At 36.7% G+C, this 14,000-nt stretch overlaps 1 protein-coding gene across 6 annotated transcripts in view; it reads left to right on the forward strand.

The window, feature by feature from the left end:
* Positions 1-14,000, forward strand: part of TUNAR (transmembrane neural differentiation associated intracellular calcium regulator) — a 177,344-nt gene that overhangs the window by 118,585 nt on the left and 44,759 nt on the right. The window contains exon 1 of one of the 6 annotated variants that reach the window (XM_076345389.1): positions 12,118-12,136. The exons of the other annotated variants lie outside the window; for them this stretch is intronic. The gene's annotated coding sequence lies outside the window, so the exon portion shown is untranslated. Of the gene's footprint in view, positions 1-12,117; positions 12,137-14,000 lie in introns of those variants that run through there. 6 annotated transcript variants of the gene reach the window in all.

The raw sequence follows: 14,000 nt of genomic DNA on the forward strand, positions 1-14,000 counted from the left end.
GTTCTTTCTAAAGATGAATGGAGAAAAAAAATTTACAACATTATTGAATTCCTTAAACCTATCTCATATGATGGATTTATGAAATGGAAATAATATAGAAATTCCTTAGACTGTGACAGAAAATACAAATCATGTGAATGGAAAGGAAGTTGCACTGAAATAAAGACATTTCAGAAGATAATGAGTTCACTACAGAAGGGTCTTCTGTTAAGTACTTCCTATAATTTTGTTTTCACTGGAGCACCTGACGAGAGACAGGGAAAGATACATGTGGATACATCACTTTTTTGTTCACTAGTAGCTGAAGATGTATTCAGGCTGTAGGCAAACTGAATGCAGTGAGGGTTGGAAGGACAGAAAATTCTGTGTTCAACCTGCAGCCTGGTTAGTACAAAACCAAACCAAAACAAGAAAAATCTACATAACTGAATTACTGATGCTTTAGATTTGAGTTAACTTGTTTAGCTGAGGGAGAATATTTACCCAGCTACAGTGATTGGAGGCATTATACCTACAAAGATCAATCAAACGTGTCTACTGGATCTCAGATGTGATCAGGAGAGGTCTACTAAGTTGTGTGAAGGTGAGTTTAGTTCTCTATTACCTCTATACAGTTTCAAATAAGTTTTCTTGAAAAGAGGGCCTGGTGCCTAGAGAGAAGTTGTTAGGGCTGAGAGTGACCTGGTGACTAGAAGTCTCCGGAATCATTGTTTTATCAGAAAAGAATAATCTAGGAAATAGCACTTACCATGGCTTTGAAAAAGGTATTCACGCTCAGTGCTGGTGTCTGGGCTTGTGAGTATGCACGCTGCATAGATAACACAACATCATGGGGTTGTGTGAAGAAGTATAGAGGAAGATTCTTTCTTTAAATTCAATGAGCTGATCTCAAAAATATTTCCCACTGAATCCAGACAGAGATTAGCTTTAGTAATGATGGTAGGCCTGAACACGCAATCATTTGTATTCCCTTATTCCCTATGGCAATTGCTAAATGTTCTTGCTGTTAAAAGACAAAGAATACCTTTGTTTCCTTGTAAACACCTGGGGTTTGGGGTTTGTTTTTTTTTTTTTTTAGATAAAATTTGGGTCTATAATAGGAAGGAAAAGGGACAGGCAGAAAATTCTGGCAATACTTTGCTTAGAATTGTTTTTTTATTCTTCTACTCTGAGATATAAATTCCCAACACCAAAGAATGACAAAATAGGGGAACATTCTCAAAGGTCATACAACTGGAGCAAAATTTCCAATTCTTGCAAAAGCATCGCCTCAGACAGACAGAAGTCCCTTTCAAATAGGCATTCGCCTTTTTCTGTGGAAGTAATTGGTTCATGTTGTTTAAAACCCATCCTAACAGGATGAAAATGATGTCTCACTTGCATTCACAGATGTTGATCTCAAAAAGCGTGTTCACAGAGCAGTAGATACCAAAACTGAAAACATCTTTGGAAATTTCATTGTCGAACACTTGAATACAGCCCTCTTCTGTGTTTAATCTTTGTCCCTGTTCTTTTTACCTAAAGCACATCTTGTGCCTCATGCACTGGAAATCAAATTCAGGAATTACATAATTGGCTACAAGAGGAATGAGTGGCTGCCTTAAGGGGTCATCTCTTGTTCTGCTACTTCACAATAAATCTGAATGAATTCCTATTTCAATGAAAGTGGTCACTAGAGGGAAATAGAACAGAATTTCATCCTTAGATTTTAACATTGAAACTGGAAAACTAAAATTCAATTCCCAGGTGAGACAGAACAATATCCCAAAAGTGCCTTTGGTGTACCTGCCCTACTTTACAATAATTTAGAAGTTTTTATATTTCCTTAAGTTAAGCAATTAATATTTCTTCTCCTTTTTTTTTTTTTACCCTTTTTTCTTCCCTTTTTTTTTTTTCTTTTTATGCAAAAGCCCAGATATAATAGTTTTTGAGGGCATGGGAAATATCAGACGAGTTAAAAATGTGATGTATTGGTTATAACTTTCTCCAGCATAGGCCAACAAAACTGCTAAAATGAAATTTGCTTGTTGCTTTATTCTTTATAAAATGCCCTTCTGGTGGAAAACCATGCAGCTTTCAAGTTTTTGAAAGCTGTGTTGTGTTGTGTGTTGAGTTGGACTATGTATAATATGGGCTCTAAGATTGTTAGATGGATAGAAGGGATTCTTTTTTTCAAAGAGTTATTCTTTTTTTTTTTTTTTTGCTTAGGAAAGCCATATCAGCGTTTTGAACTTTTCACACCTTTTCTTGCTTCTTTCTAATAAGTATTCTCTCATGATTTATTAAGAAGTATAGAACATGCATTTTGTTAAAACTGTAGAGAAATCAAGTACTGTAACAATGAGATATTGTATAAAAGGACAGATAAATATTTATGCAGATTCTTGTGGAATTTTTACGTTTGCTGCATATAAATTAGCCCTATATCTTTACTGAGGAGAGACAAGAATAAGTAAGTTCTGAGAGCAGAAAAAGTTGAAATTTTAAATATCTTGCTGAAGAAAAAAGCTGAAAAAACTGGTAACAAAAGAAAAAGGGAAAAAATATCTATTTTCTTGGGTTTAGTTTTGAATACCACTGTAGTTTATGATATATACATACTTGAAAGCATAAAGATTGCGAGATGAACAGCATTCTAAGAAATGGGCACATTAGGGAAAACCTTTCTATAAATTCGATACGACTGAGGGCTCTCTTCTTGTTCTGGATTTCATTACAAAACTTTGTGGAGTTCCACTAAATAATAATTTATTAAGAAAACTTTGCATTAAAGTATAAATGAGAAGAGAATTTGCCTTATTTTATTCAGCTTGAAACAGCTTAAATCAGAAATATAACTCTTTGTAACAATCACCCAGACAATGCTATTTTATTTTATGAGAATCAGTTCGGAGAAGTATGTACAGTAGGTGTTTAGAAAGAGAAATACAATGTAATAGATGAAATATATTGCAGAACTAGGTAATTGTTCCTGGTATGTATGCATACTTGTTAAATTATTCCACAGTTTATGAAACAAAATATATTTTTGTGAAAATATTGCTAGTTGGTTCCTTCATCTTCATAAGCATGTGTATAATGCATTACATTAAAAAAACAAAACAAAATGTTAGAAAAGCATTAAAGTTGCAAAGAAAAAAACCCCAAACTTGAATATTTTAGATTAATGAAAGAACATGCACTATCACCTAGTTTACTGCAGTTCCTGATAACCTCAGAGAAGAGGACTGTTTAGCGTGCAACTTACTGTGTATCATATTAGAGTTGCATTTAAGCACTAATGGTTCCTAGTAAATGGGACCTTCCTCATAGAATATCACTCCTTTAAAATCTAATCATTGTCCTATTTAAACAAAAAACCCACTCCTCCAGTTGTCCCTCCCCCTCAAAACCCAAAAATCACCTGCACATATTAGGAACTGTAATTTATTAAATACCTGGAATTTCAAAATACATGGATAAACTTTATTCTCTTTCCTGTAGTTTATCTGTGAAAATATTACCTGGTCTTTATTTTGTGTTGAATTTCACATGTACTTTTAAGATCATAGGGAGATGCTATATTGAGAAAATCGTATATGAAAATGGTATTCAAAACTGCATATGCCCATAGCTGTATTAAGATTGTATATGCAATTATAATACTGTCACTGACTGACTTTTGGGATCTTAATCTTCCATTTTAAGACTATTTTATGGCAGCTGTTTGATAGAGTAAGTACTCGATATATCATTTGAAATACTTCACAGAGAATAATATTATTATCTAAAAAAACTGTGGAAAAAATGTACTCAGTTAGAAGGAAATAAGCCTATGCAGACCAAAAGAACCTTAATGGCTTTGTCTTCACAGGAGATGATATTTTCTTCACAGAATGTAAAGATCTTTTTCATCCAGTATTAAGTATTATAAGACACAGGAAAATTCACAAGTGAAATGTGGAAACAGGATGTTTTTTAAAAAGGTGTAGCTTTAAAACATGTATCTTCTAGTACAAAGTCATTCAACTTTTATGGAACTGTTTGAGATTTCCAACAGGTCTAGGCATGTGTCTGCAAAACAAATCTATTAAAAGTGATTTAGTGTGACACTCTTTGTGCACCAAGCAAGATGGCCAAACCCCCCTTCATCGAGAATAAGCCTCACCCTGTTCAAGCGACCGGAACGGAGCTGGCCGAGACGAGGGGCCTCCTTAGAAGGGGTCACTGCCCAGGGGCTGCTGATGGAGAGGCAGACAATGCTCAACTATCAAACTGCTGTGGGACAGCAGACCCGTATGGTGCTCTCTGGTGGCTTTGCTGAGTTAAGTTTTTCCAAAACCTTCAGCTATAATATTCACAGAACCTTCATCCTAATGTTTGCCATAAATTTCAGGCTCGTAATGGCATTACAAGTTAATTCAGGGGCTCTGCTTGCATTTTCAAGCGGCTGAAAGTATCTAGCCTTTGACCATTGTCCTTCTCGAAATAATTCAGTTTTATAGTAATCAATTAAAAACATATTGTCCATTAGATCTGCTGTGTTAAAAACAAAGAAATGGGTCTTTTCTTTTCTCATGCTAAGAATTCACAATCAGACTCTAACAAAATAGCTTAAAGAAGAAATTATTTTTCATCATTTGTAGGAGAAAAATAAATAAAAAAGAATAAGGAATTACCAACTGTAAAGTTAGATACAGAGTTTAGAAAAATATTGTGTTAGCACAAGAAGTTATTTCTTTAACATAAGATGGCAAATAGAAAAGCTTGAGCTTTTATGGCTGCTTTGAACCCACTTGCTAAAATACTTTTTGAAATTTAACTATTTAGGAGTGTTTGGAATTCAAAACAACTCTTGGGTAAAATGTTCATGTTACTGAAGGCTGCCCAGCAACAGGAGCTTAAGATGGAGAGTGGAGAAAAATACATTATTCAGTTGAATCTGTAGAAATTATTTGATGTAGTTAGAAGGCAATTTCCTGAGTTGGATTTTGTCCAAGGTTCTGCAGTTGTCACCTGAAGCTTATGGGAAAAGCCACAGGATCTTTCATGAGCACAAGTTATTGTGACCTTTGCTTTAATGCCTCAGGACAGAAGATTCAGGATGGTTTCTCTTGACAAAGTGCTGGTACAGTACAGGTATGGGTAACAATACTATTTATTTATTCCTTGCCTGTCTTAAGTTTCTGTATTTTGTTGTTCTTGGATAAAAAAAAAAGAGATATTTTTAAAAAAATAGAATAACTATACAACAAATCTGGTAGACTAAAATCAAGTAGTGTTACTCTTCAGTGGGGATTGTTAAGGAATGCAGAGCTAAGATTGCAAAAAGCTGTTTTGTAATGTGAATGATAGTAACATTTATGAAATTGAAATTTTGCTTCCTAGTGACTACATAAAATGGTGGGGCTCTTTGAAATTCAGTAGGGCAAATGTGTAAAGCATTATACCAGAACCTGGTGTAATCTGCTTTCAAGGATAAGGACAAAAGTACAAACTAAAGACCAAAGAGCAGAAGATTCTGTAGGAATAAGAAAGAGCAAAACGTGTGAATGGCAGTCTAGAAGTGAACTGAAAAGCAAAAGCTTTCTTACGAATAAGAAATGTTTGACTTTAGACAGTGTTTTCCATCTGTGGATTGCAAAGCATTTTACTAATTATAATGAAAACATCAGAATGTCTTTTTGTGGGAAGTAAATATTATGACTCTCTTGCATACGGATAATGATGATACTAGCTCTCGGTCTTCAAATACTGCTCTCAATTGCTCCCTTCAAAAGCTGCAAGTTGAAATGAAATTGAGCTGTGATGATGAAAAAATAACAAGGTTTTTGGACTGAAATCCTTTTAACCTTTCCAGATTATTTTGTATATGACAGTCACAGGAGTGTGCTTACACAATGAGACTGCTCATTGTGTCTGATTAAGCCATGTTAATTAGAAACAGGACTACAGGCTCATTGTGATATTATATTCCTCTTTATATGTAGCTTGATTGATATATGATGGTTCTGTTGAGTTAATGAGTCACATGAGATGCAAACATACATTCTTTTTTGTTCAAATGGTGTTTAAAAGTGTTATTGCATGTACTGTTCAAAGTGCTCAGGAAAGGACCGTGGTCACAGGCTCTCTGCAATGCGAATGTTGTCATGAATGGATGATTGGGCTGAATCTTTCATATGTGATCTTCTTTTCACAAATGCAAAAACCTTTCCCATGCAATGCATGTATCAAAACAGCAGCTGATACAAAATATCTGCAGTTTATTTATCTGTTGTTTTTTTATCTGTGATTTATCAAGCTTACAGACTAGCATACGGTGAGAATGATTATAATACATTCATAATATTTAAGCACTGTCTTTTCTTGAAGGTATGAAATCAGAGAAAAATTGAAAATAACAACAAAATCTGCCACATCTGTTCAAGACACGTACACTAATAAAAGCCTGTTCCTATGACTATTCTTAAGAGAAGGGTGGGTGCTTCTGGCAAGCAGGCAAAACTGGGTCAAAGTCAAAGGTTGACCAGGTGACCTCCTGAGGTCCCTTCCAACCTGAATTATTTTATAAGCCTATGTTTTTTAAAACACTCTTTTTGTCCCATACTTTGTTGCCATTACATCCAGGGTTAGGATCCCTTTGGGATTCTACTTGGGCAGCACTGACACTCACTAGGCCTTGAATGAGCAGCACTTGGTGGAAAACAATGTATGACATTAAAACTGAAGCAAGGAAAAATATAAATGGGTATGTTTTTGTGGGTCAAAAGAAGTTGAAAAGCTACTACTGTCAACTTTTGCTTACCAGCTATGAGCTGGAAATTGCCATTCTGGTCAGCTGAGACACAGTAACCATCCATAAGAGCACACCTAATCCATATCAGTGCAGCGCAAAACTGCATAGCTTAAACTGCTCCTTTGGCAGCTTGTTGGTGGTGGCTTTTAATTTATGAATGGTATTTGAAAGGGTGGGGCAGTATTTTCTGAAATTGCTCCAGCTCAGTTTGCAAGAACATACCTGGGTCCTCAGTGAGAAAGTAATTTGCTTCTAAGTATCCAGATTCCAGGCACCTATATGTCATGTAGCAAACACTAAAGAACTGAAAGAAATGCTTTCAGGTAAACTCTTCAGTAAAATCTTAGTCCTGAAAGATTGCCTAGAACTGCTTAAAAAGACGAACGGCCAAATTAGGATAATGCTCACCTTCTTTTTTCAATTATTGCCAGTGACTGGTTCCTGGCGAGTAAATCAGAAGAGAATTTGATCCAGCTAGTTGATTCCATGACATGATCAATTTGCAGTTTGGGGAATCTTCTTCCTTCTTACCTGATTCCAGATAGTTTCTGCCAAGATTCTAGGCTGTATGCTTCACACCTTTGTCCTTCTGCATGTGCTTAAATTCTATCACACATCGCCCTCCTCAGTCTATACATCTGCTCTCTCTAACCTTCTTCCTTCAGCTTTTTCAACCCTGATATTTCTATTTCTTCTTTGTCCTAAGCCTTTCCACCACTATTTTTATCCTTGAGTTGGCCTTCAATCATCTTTCTTCTTTCTGTTCCAGCTCCATTTTTTAATTTAACTTTTATCTTTAGGGAGCTGAGCGATAATCGAGGACTTCAGAGATTTTTTCAAAAGCTGATGGACCTAGCTCACTTCAGAGTGTGTACACTCTTGGACTCTATATAGTTCATAAAAGTCTGAGGAAAAAACTGGCATTATATCCATGTATCCTGACAGCTTATTACAGTATCCCCCCATTCATCACATGCATGATGTCTGCAACAAATGTGTTGCAACCTTCTCTTAAAGCAGCTGAGAGGTCAGAGTCATTTTCCTTTGATGAAGGAGTTTCTGTCTCTTTCTGGACCATGAAAAAGTGCTGCCTCTTTCTCAAGCTTGGCTTAGATATTTGGGCACTTGAACACTGAGCATAGGACAATAAATAAAAAGTTGTTTGTCAGTTTTGATTCATGTTTACACATGCATTGGCATGATGTAGATATGTTTACATACTTGTTCTACTCTTTTGCAGAGAATATAATATACTTTAATCTGTAGGGGACTATCTCAAGATAGCACAATTAGCAACCTGTCCGGCTTTACAGTGTTAGAACTGATTTTGTATCTGACACAAAGGAAATATTTTAGCAAGCAGTCAAGCTCAATCAAAACCAAACACAGTTCTTGAATTTCTTGCTACTGTTGCTACTACTAGAAGTGATCACCAACTGTTATTTTAAAATATGGCTGAACTTAAGCCAAAACTGAATCTTAAGCGTGCTGACTCAACTTCCTCATTCTTATGTATAGGGACTTGTTCTTTAAGCACAAATAAATTTATGCCAGGTATGAATATGGATATGCACAGAGTGCATCAGGATTTATGTTTCTGGTTAGAAATAAAAATAACATAATCATTAAAGACACCGATTTCCACCTCAGTTTATCTCTGTGTTCCTTGTTTATTGTTTCTTCTTATAAGACTCCGCACCCTGGACAGTGCTAACTTTTAGTAGTTGCTATGTTTTTTTAACATTTTCTTTTAGGTTGTGGGACTATTTTGCCATTTGATTACATTTCACCAAGGAAATTGTGCAGGATATATTATTTAGTGAAAATAACTTGCCAAGATGCATATAGAGAATTGCTTTGGCAAGGATTGTCTGAGCAGGATACAAGGAAAAAGTATATTTGGAGGTCTTTGGTGCTCAGGCAGATGCATGTATTATCTAAAATGAATTGATCCCAGTCTGTCAAAGGCTTTTTTCATGCTAGAATAGTATGTGGGAAAATCCAAATGACACAATACAGCATTATATCATGCTTGCTAGGATCCTGGCTCCTCAAGGGGCTATATAACCTCACACAGTTCCTGCTGACTTTCAAAAGGAGCTGAAGATGCTGCGAGTCCTTCCTGGGACACTCAGACTCTCCGAGGTTGAGAGGAGGACACCCATAAGCCCTCTGCAAGGGTAGTGTCACCTTCCTGTGCAAAAACAACCCTTGGAACAAATTCAATTTTTTACAGTCAGTAGCTGAAATGCCATGTCTCATGGAAAACTATAGATCCTCTAGTGTTATTAATACCCTAGCTTTGGGACATACACACGTTGACCTCTATTCGTAAAACATATCTTTGAGTGCTGGAAGTATTTTGTACAAAATATAAGGCAAGCATTTTTACACAAGGATTATTGGACCTGATGGAAGAGGGGTAATTCTGACACTCAAAAAAATTTCTAGAGGCAGGTGTACTTTGAAGTGTCAAAACATTGAAGTTCTTTATGCTTAACAAGATAGTGACAAATTTCATGGCCACTGGCCTCTGTTTCTGAAAGAAGCTACTGATATCTTGTATCTCTTTTTCTAATTTTTTCTCCTACTGCCCAATGTTAAAATGGTCCAGCCTTTCAAAAGTCCATTCAACATCAGACCTCTTCAAAGATTTCTCAGGCTGGGAACCCAAAATGCCTGGGCATGATAAAAAGACAGAATGCATGATAAGCGCATTTAGAAGTCAAATGTGAGTGGAAAACAGGATGGGCATTGAGATTTGTGCCATAAAATAACAAAGACACTGTTGCAGTGACAGTGGTGGGGGTAACCCTTCATCTGTGGTATCAATCTACCATAGTGAGAAATACACGTTAGTGTGCAGAAAGCACTGCATGCTGTGGCAGTGGCAGTGGCGGTTTCTTTTTGGGTGGAAGTGCTGCTTATGCTGTGATAGATGGTGCAACTATTTTACTGTTTTTTATTGCATGCGATGCTCTGTCAAAGGCTTGGCTGGAGAGCAGCCCTGTGCTAGTGGGAAGACTCCTGCAAGGCGCAAACACCCAGCCAAATTGCAGAGTTGACAAGGAAGAGGGAAATTTTCTCAGGGACCCAGAAGGGTCTCAGTGGAGTTGATGCAACTCAGGATGTCGCTGAAAGTTGCTGGACTGAGTGGTAGGCTGGGATTTCCTCTGCAATGCTCAATAAACTGTGTTCCACCTTCCTATCTGTGGCTTTTCCAGAGGCAGTGGGGTTGCTGAGCATCCAGGAAGAGTATTTGCCTTCCACCTGGGCATCAGATATAGAGAGGGAGTTGCCAGCATATCTAATACCTAGGGACATATGAGCAAATGCTTCCCCTACAAGAAGATCAGTAGCCAAAGCATTATCAAAGGGCAGGCAGTTTTCCATGCACATATAAGCTTAGGATACTTGAATTGCAGCAAAATACAGAATTGTGAATATGGCAAAGAAAGGAATACGCAGACTAAGCTTAGTGCTGCAGTTTTTTCAGGCAAAGCCCTGAGCTATCAATGATTTCTTCTGTGCCAAGGATGTGGGATTTGCTGTATCTGCGTGTGCAGTTCCTCAGAGCTCAAATGTGAAAGATGACAATTTTTTTTTTCCATTTTTCATATTTTCACTGTATCCCAAAGATGCACATTGGCTCCAGCTTCTCTATCCTCTGGGATATTGGAAATATGGGGTTAATTTTAATTTTACTTTTTCAAAATGTGATGTTTTCACTGGTTGGAAAGGGCTAGATCAAGCTCTGCTATGGGGAAAAAAACAACCCAAAGTATAGCAGTGTTAATAATTAGAAGGGTTTAAATTCAAGAACCCTCTGTTCTGCAAGATTTGGTGGCACTGCAGGTGGGCAGTGTATGTGGAAAGTATGAAAGGTGACAGCTGGACTGTAAATTCATGCAGCTGGGAAGTTTCTTTGTTTTATGCTTGAATAGCATTTGGCTCAGTGGCATTTTGGTCTGACTGGACTCATCATACAAATAAATGGAATGGGGTTTTTTTGGCCCTGAAGGGAACAGGCATGTGTTTGTGCTGCATACATTATCTGAGCAAATTCAGACCCAGCATCGCACTGTTACGTCCAGGAGAGCTTCAGGTCAGAGCAGTGTTTCAACCAGCTCCTTCCAAGATGTTTTTGGTGACTTTGTGGTCTAGCTGTGTAGTGATGCCCAGGGACACATCTACAGCCTCTCAGAATCAATTTTCATGGGCTTCAGTGGGATTTGAATTAGGGTTTTTAGGCTGAAGTTCCCATTGCTTGGTGCCAGTAATTGGGTCAGTTGTTCAAAGTGTTCAGCACTTATGATTCTTGTAACAGCCTTCATAGTCATATTTTCCAGAGAGTCCAAAGACCTGGTGTGTTTAGGCTATAGAAAGAGCAGTCACAAATGTGTTTATTTGTATCTATGGGATGCAGCATTATTAAATGTTCATTCTCCACATATGCCCCAGACAATATTGGCAATGATAAAATGTTCTGTGCTACTGACAAATGCTGCTTTCACATACACGTCCAATAGATTTTGGAGCTATCTGATAATGTTTCTCAGGAGAGCAAAATGAATTACAGTAGTTACACATACTGAATTTTATTTCCCTCTTCCTACCTGTTTGCCTCTAATAATCAGAAAGCTTCTAATTTCCTTTGCAGTCTGCCATGCTAGAAATTAATGGAGTAAATGCACATGCTGTTTTACTTCGCCAGACACTGTCTTATACAACAGATTTTTACTCTGTGAGACAGATTTTGCTGTATTTGTGCTTTTTTCATCTCCCCCTGAGGAGCATTAACTCAAAGCAATCACAAGACACCCATCCTTGCCTGCTGCTTCTTGAACTGCTATATCCTCTTCTTTGCTTCTTGCTTCTTTATTTGAAGCTTCTTTTTTTTTTTTTTTTTTTTTTAAGAGGAAAGAGTAACAACCAAAAAAGCTAAAGGCTGTCTCCTTTCCTAAAATCATAACTATTTGATGTGAGAAAGCTTAAACATGTGAAACACTTTTGTTCCCATGGAATTTACTTTCAACAACTGTATTCTTTCTACTCAAATCAAGGTAGGTAGAATGCTCTGTAAAGTACAGTATTGGAAAAGGAAGATGCTTGGAAAATGCTGAGCTGCTCGTGAAGCTATAGCATGTTTATGACTTGGTTTTCTAAGCAATCTCCAGAGCTTGAACGGATTACAGTGATATTTTAACAAGGCTGCTGGCATCCATCACCAGCTTTCACTTACTGAGAAAGCTAAAAGATGGAAGAATGCAATTATTTCCACGTAAGCTAAATGCTAGTGGCTGATTGTCATGAGAACTTCAATGCTTTAAACTTCTTCGTCTCCTGTAAGGCAAACAGGTAAGTCTCACGGGCTTCTCTTCCAGTGTTCATTTTGCTAAGGGAGCAGGGGTTTGCAGGAGACTAGTGTTGAAGGGAAATGTGTTCAGTACGAAGGCAAACTGTATTTCTTAAATTTTAAACATGCAGTATTGCATGTTGTCTATCAGGTTGCAAATCCACTACCTATAAGCTGAAATATTTCTGTGAAATATTATTGCTTTCCATAGCCAAGACCTGAATCTCATTCCACATTAATCCCTAACATATGCAACTATTGTATACATTTATATACTATTGGAGGATCTGTACATCAATCATCTGTATGTAGTGAAATATCTGTGTCTAAGTCTCTTTCTGTCATCCTATAATTACTTCTAGATCGATTACTCTGGTTAAAACAATGTTATTCCATATGATAAATGCAATAATACGTATAGGATTGCACTTTCTAAAGATGATTTTTGTTGAACAGTTTTTTCCTGAAAACATGATTTCCTGAACTGAGATCTTTGGGCAGCTTATGTTTCAGATGAGTTCTGCATCATGGTACAAACACTGTGGTAAAGAAGGGGTTTCCTAGCTCGCAAGTGGGAATCTAGCAACATCAATAATAGATATTTCTTTCCCTTTCACCCTTGAAAGAACACTTATTCTCTTTGAGTAATGGCATTCCCGTGCCTCTAGAGTTGAGGCTTCCTATTTGAAGACTTTTAACATAAAAGCCCTGATTACCTTTTAGAAAAAAAAAAAAAAGACCATTTGACCATAAATAGTTTTTGTCTTAATGAATTTTTTTGTTGTCCTCTGAGAACATTTACTAGCTTTAAGTATTATTATTATTGAAGGGCAAAGATTTTACATGGTTCTCTAAGATTTTTGTTTACAAGAATGACTATCAGAGAAGAGAGTATTTTGGACTAAAATATAAATATTCATATTTATTTTTTGTTTTAAAATACGGTTGTTTGCAGAAAACAATTAATTTAAGTTCCGTTTCCAATCTGGCTATGATATTTGAAACAAAGCCTGCTCGCAGACATAATTATAAATAAACTCTAAGAATAATTAGATGTGTAATTAACAGAAGACTGAGTTATTATCACTTTCACCTCCGTACAATAATTCTGCATAAAAACATGAGAAATGGCTCTCATTAAAATCTCACAGCAGATCAATCCACAAAAGGGAGTGAGACATTAAAACAAAGCATTCAAGATGTGCAAACACTGTGATTAATTAATTAAACAGAGACCAGCACCAAGGAAAAGCCTAAAACCAAATGGAATATTTAAGAAATAGATACATCCTAAAAGGTTAACATGTTTAGGCCGTTTTGGTTGTTTTTTTTTTTTTTTTTAAAGGGATACCTCAGAATACCTTGTGGATCTATATTTGTATATTTTGCTTTTATCTTTTGGTTCTGAGGAATCCTTCTGAATATCTGTGCATTATTCATCTGTAAAGTTTTCAAAATATTAATCAATGGAGTGAGTAATTACTTAGGAAGGATTTAGAAGAGCCTGACAGAGGATGGCTGATGGAGTTTGCTTCCACCCCCAGCTAAGGGGCATTCTCTGTCGAACTTCAGGGACTTGCTGAGCTGTTCCCAGTGACTTTCACCAGAAAGCTGCTTACAAAGATACCTCTGCTAGGAGGAAACAGAAAACCAAACCAAACTGGCTGATGAGTCTTTTGTGAAGCAAAGAATAAACAGGCATGTGTTGAAAGGCTTTACCAGTCAAAATACTGGGATTCTGGAGAATGACAGTATTCAGAATAGAAATGCCAGCAGTTACTTAAATTTGGCTTCTGTCAAATTCCTCAAAGTGCATTTATTCAAGTACTGTGCAGTATCATGCCAACACTTATACTCTGCATTTTA

The sequence above is a fragment of the Aptenodytes patagonicus genome, chromosome 7 (assembly GCF_965638725.1).
Source record: "Aptenodytes patagonicus chromosome 7, bAptPat1.pri.cur, whole genome shotgun sequence".
Taxonomy (NCBI): Eukaryota; Metazoa; Chordata; class Aves; order Sphenisciformes; family Spheniscidae; genus Aptenodytes; species Aptenodytes patagonicus.